The sequence below is a fragment of the Halichoerus grypus genome, chromosome 1 (assembly GCF_964656455.1).
Source record: "Halichoerus grypus chromosome 1, mHalGry1.hap1.1, whole genome shotgun sequence".
NCBI classification, from domain to species: Eukaryota; Metazoa; Chordata; class Mammalia; order Carnivora; family Phocidae; genus Halichoerus; species Halichoerus grypus.
In genome coordinates this window covers 203,638,775-203,644,774 of record NC_135712.1, presented here as the reverse complement: position 1 = coordinate 203,644,774, position 6,000 = coordinate 203,638,775, and positions in this window count along the sequence as shown.

Genomic DNA, 6,000 nt, shown 5'->3' with positions numbered 1-6,000 from the left:
ATCATGGAAAAAAAAGATCAAGAGAGAGAAAGATTTTCTTTTCTTTTCTTTTCTTTTTTAAATGCATACTGGATCATATTCACGTTACTCTGAAATTTACTTTTTCCTTTCAAGAGTTAATCATAGAAATGTTTCCAGGGCAGTAATTATAAATCTGATTCATCTTTTGATTTCTTTTAAAAAACTTGATTTTTCTTGTCACCTTTTTATCACACAATATTAAGTTTAAAGAGCCAGATTGTTCTGGAAGGCTTATTATGAAAATCTGTGGCCCCCGACAGCTCCCATGTTTGATGAAATCAAGAAAAATATCTGGGGCACCTGAGTGGCTCAGTTAGTTAAGCGACTGTCTTTGGCTCAGGTCATGATCCCGGGGTCCTGGGATCGAGTCCCACATCGGGCTCCCTGCTCTGCGGTGGGGAGGGGGCTGCTTCTCCCTCTGCCTGCCGCTCCCCCTGCTTGTGTTCTCTCTCTCTGTCAAATAAATAAAATCTTTTTTAAAAAAATCAAGAAAAATATCAACACAATCGTGGGAGAAATATGAACGGGTTGGAGGGATCTGGAATCACGGGTGTTAAGGAATGAGGGTGTTTGAACTGGAGCCACACACCTGAACAAGCCTCCCTCTTGCCCACCTCTAACCTACTGATCTCAGATCTTCTTTACTCACACTCTGAATCAGCCCCTTGGTCTCCCCTCTCTACGTTCTGTCCTCTACCCTGCCCCCAACTCCTGAGGGATCTAACACCCAGCCACCCTCCCCAGCTCACATATCCTGCATAGCTCCCTACTGCTCTCAGAACAAAATCCATCTGGTAGCATGAGGCCAACTCTAATCCCCTGCGGCTCCTCTTCCTTCCCCTCCTTATGCCCACCCCCAGTGAGATGTTGAGGGCCCTGGACTTAGAACCAGGCAGAACTGAGTTAGAATCCTAACTTTGCTGTCTACCGGCTAAGCATGGGCATCTCACTCTCTTGGAGTTTCACTTTCCTGGTCCATAAATATGGGTGTATGTTCTAAGGAGGTCGCTAGTTCTGGGTGCAGTAAAGACACTGCCCATGACCAAAGGCATGGCCAGGATGACTGCAGGCTCGGAGAGGACCCCAGCCCAGGGCTGCTCGTGGAGGTCCACGTCTGACGTAGGGAAAGAGGCACCCGGTTGGCCGCTCTCAGGGCCAAGTGAAAATGATGTGATTTGAAGCGGGGTTTCGTGAGCCAACGGTCAGGAAAGAATCCTTGAAACGTTTTTGGTGCAAAAAGGTGGTTTGATGATAGCACGGGGACAGAACCCATGGGCAGAAAGAGCGGCACTGGGATTGCGAGGAGCAGTTGATTATATACTTTGGAGTTGGCGGAGGTAAAGATAAAGGAAGTTTCCAAAAGGATTTTCTTATGTTAAAGAAGACTCACAGGATCCTGGAGGCCTGGCTGTTGTCAAGCTAAGGTGGTTTTTCTGTCTAGCAAGACATTAACAGTAAGATTGGGAGTTCCTGGAGGAAGCCTACGCTCTGCTTGCCTCAAGTATTTGTGGATGGGGGGGCGCCTGGATGGCTCAGTCGGTTAAGCATCTGTCTTCGACTCAGGTGATGATCCCAGGGTCCTGTGATCGAGCCCCACATCGGGCTCCCTGCTCAGGGGGGCGTCTGCTTCTCCCTCTCCCTCTGCTCCTCCTCCAGCTTGTGCTCTCTTTCTCTCTCTCTCTCTCTCAAATAAATAAATAAAAATCTTTAAAAATAAAAGTATTTGTGGATGGGCTGCAAGTTCTAAGAAAATTTAATTGTATCTACGTTTCCTTTTACCTTTGTTCTCCATGTCAGAATCACACCCCAGCTGCGCAAGGGCTGCAGGGGACCCAGAGATTGCATTTACTGGGAGGAAGGGTCAACCCCAGAAAGCAAATAGCAGCTTTGAGTCCCCGATAGGCGTGGTCCCATGTTGACGTCTGGTCCCCACCCCAGCCCACCCGGGGGCCACCACCAGCCACACAAAGGTGCAGGGTGTTTGCTAAATTCAATCTTTGCTCAAACATTTGTTTTCAAGACAAGATGCCTGCAGAGGCCCCATGCCCTTTAGCCAGGGTCAGAGCCCACAGCTGGGGCGGAGAAGGAGAGGCGCTTGTCAGAGAGGCTGCGCGCAGCTGGACCAAGGGCTTCTCTCCAGGCCCGAGACTGGGCCAGGAGTCCTGCGGTGAGAGCACATGCACCACTCAGAGTAACGTCGTTTTTTGGGGGTGGTGTTGTTGGTGTATTGGTGGGGTGAGGTCTGGAGCTGACGGCCAAGAAAGAATTCTTGAGACGTCTTTGGTGCAAAAAGGTGCTTTGATTAAAGCACCGGGACGGGACCCTGGGCAGACAGAGCTGCACTGGGATTGTGAGGAACAATTGATTATATACTTTGGAGTTGGGGGAAGTAAAGACCAAGGGAAGTTTCCAGAAGGACTTTCATCTGCTAAAGAAGACTTGCAGGATCCTGGAGGCCTGGCTATTGTCAAGCTCAGGTTGTTTTTCCCTCTAGCAAGGCACTAACGTTAAGACAGTTGGGAGTTTCCTGGAGGAACGTTATACCCTGCTGGCCTCAAGTACTTGTCAACGGGCTGCAGGTTATAAGGAGATTTAATTTTTTTAAAAGATTTATTTATTTGAGAGAGAGAGAGAGCGTGCATGTGCACATACACTTGCATACGCAGGAGCAAGTGGGGGAGGGGCAGAGGGAGAGAATCTTAGGCAGACTCGCCCCCTCCACCCCACCCCCCGCCCTCTTGCTAAGCGGGGCTCCATCTCCTGACACTGAGATCATGACCTGAGTGGAAACCAAGAGTCCAAGAGTCGGATGCTTAACCGACTGAGCCCCCCGGGTGCCCCAAGAGATTTAATCTTATCTACATTTCTGTTTTGCCTTTGTTCCACACATCAGTTCCACGGCATCGTGAATGTCTTAAATGTCACTGAATTGTACACTCTAATTGGTTAATTTGATGAATTTCACCTCAATAAACAGTAATAAATATGTAAGATACTGTACTAAAAAAATAGAATCACACCTGACGTGGAGAGCAAAGGAAAAAGAAATGTAAATATATCTCCTTATAACCTGCAACCCATTGACAAATATATATATATATATATATGGCCATTAGCATAGCCATTGGGTCCCTTTAGGAACCTGTCATCTAGTTCTGGGCCTCCTTGAGTTACAGTCAGGACGTCAAAGGCTATTCAGTTTTGGAGGGCCACTTTTCCAGAGGATTGTGGACGCTGGGCCGAATGTAAATAGTAATTAATTTTTAGGGCCCAAGCTATTTGCTGAGTTATTGGTGCAATGAAAGATAGTCCGTTGTCACTTGGTAGGGACCAAGGGAGTCCAAATCTAGGGACAATTTCTCTTAGCCAAGTTTTTGTCACCTCCAGTGGCCTTTTTACCCCAATGAGTAGCCTGGGATAAATCCTGAATTACCTTCCATTAGTTATTTTTGGGTATAAAGATTTTTCCCTTATTAACAAACCAGTCCTGTGCATTTTGTGAATATCCTTGTTCCTGGGCTATGTGAACTTCTTGGTCTGAATCGATTGGAGTTAGAGACTTTATTGGAGTTAAGACTGGTATAGGACTTAATATTTGTTTCTCCTGTGCTCCCTGCTTGGCTGCACGGTTGGCCAAATTGTTTCTTAGATTCTAAGGTCATATCCTTTTTCTGTCCTTTGAATTGAATTACAGCCACCTCCGTAGGTAAGTGTACAGCCTCAAGAAGAGTCATAATTTCAGGCCCATATTTGATTGGGGAGTTATGGCTTAATAATAATCCCCTTTCCTTCCAAATTGCTCCATGGGCATGTAGGACTAGGAAGGCATATTTAGAGTCACGTATAGATATTAATTTTTTTAAGATTTTATTTATTTGTCAGAGAGAGAGAGAGAGAGCACAAGCAGAGGGAGCTGCAGAGGAGATGGAGAAGCAGGTTCCCCACTGAGCAGAGAGCCTGAAGTGGGACTCGATCCCAGGATCCTGACATCATGACCTGAGCCGAAGGCAGACACTTAACCGACTGAGCCACCCAGGTGTCCCTGACAGGTTTTAAGTATTATTTCAGGCATATCTATAAGCACTCTGTTGTATTTAGTAAGTCAACCTTCCATCATCCATTGGTGGTCTTTGGTCTCTAAGACACTCTGGACCTGATGAGGAATCATTGCTGTCAGGAACGGTCCCATAGTAAGTTTTGAGGTTTCTTCTACCAGGAGGGCTGTTGTAAGCTTGGCGAAGGCCTCTATTTGCAATGTTACATCAATAGTTCCTGGGACAAATATGACTAAGGAATAAAACCATCAAGAAGCTTTCTTTGTTTGAGGTCTAGGCTTAACAACATCCTAATTACGAGGAATCACTGGCAAGTGGGAGAAGACTTGTCTCAGAAGATAAGGGCATCCCCAAGTGCATTATTCAATCCAATCATAAGGAAAGTGAGGTCACCCTTTATCTCCACAAGCCCACGGTTAACCCCATGGAGTGGGGTACGCTCCAGCTTTCAAGGAGCAATTTTGTCATCCCAGCCACACAGAATTGGTCAAGGTGCTAGTTGAGTTATACAACTGTTGGGGAATTCAGTAATCATATGCCCATGGGGGTCCTGTTATTATCTCCACAGAACAAGCATGAAGATTGTCTCTACATGAGCTGTTGTGGCAATTTCTCTGAAGTTTACCTCAAGTTGTCTAGCTTAAGCAAACAAGAAACATTCAGAAGACAATCAGAACCGGAATTTAACATCCGCAAAGGTGGATTATTGAAACATGATTTTTCTCTCTAAAATCACCATTATTTCCAAAAACGGCCAAATTAAGACAATTTGTTTGTAAAATAAGTCCAGTTTTAACAAACTTGGCCTAATTATTTACATAAGCTCAGCAAGAATAGTGATTGGCCATATAGATTTTTTTTTTAAGATTTTATTTATTTATTTGACAGAGAGAGTGACAGCAAGAGAGGGAACACAAGCGGGGGGAGTGGGAGAGGGAGAAGCAGGCTTCCTGCTGAGCAGGGAGCCCAATGCAGGGCTCCATCCCAGGACCCTGGGATCATGATCTGAGCAGAGGGTAGTTGCTTAACCAAATGAGCCACCCGGGGACCCCTGGAACTTGTTTTTTTTTTAAGGTTTTATTTATTTATTTTTTTGAGAGAAAGGGAGAGAGCATGTGTGGGGGGAGGGGCAGAGGGAGAAGCAGACTCCCCGCTGAGTAGGGAGCCGATGCAGGACTCGATCCCAGGACCCTGGGATCATGACCTGAGCAGAAGGCAGACACAACCAACTGAGCCACCCAGGTGCCCTTGCTATAACTTTCATAAGGAATCTCGATTGAACTTTTAGTAGCCTCTCTAGGCCAGAAGCCAAGCCAAACACTTGTCATCAGACATGCCTGTAATATCTGTAGATTTGGGTGAATCCCTCTTTACAAGGTCTCCAAAGTATCCTGAGGTTCCTGTACCTGCTAAGAAGTGACATTCTCTACTCAGCTGGTGAGGCTGCTGGGAACTCTGTAAGCAGGTATGAGACCAACATTTCCAAGGGGCTTTATGGGTCCATGTTTCATAAAGTCAACCTTAGTTCCTTAAAACTGTCTGGTCATATCTGAGTCTATGCATGTCTCTCAAATATGACATTCCAGTCAAAGCCTTGGTAAAATAACCAATGTTTCCAATGGTGTCCTGTTACAAGGAGAACAGATTCTTATTGAACTTATGCAAATGACGATGATTGTCATGGAAGAAAGAATACTTACTGAGACTTAATGAATTTCAGAGGGTTCAGGTAGAGAGAAAAGTTCAATTTGTTCACAAATGAATACTTTTTTTAAAAAAGATTTTATTTATTTGACAAAGAGAGCACAAGCAGGGGGAGTGGCAGGCAGAAGGAGAGGGAGAAGTAGACTCCCCACCCAGCAGGGAGCCTGATGGATGTGGGGCTCCATCCCAGGACCCTGGGATCGCAACCCAAGCCAAAGGC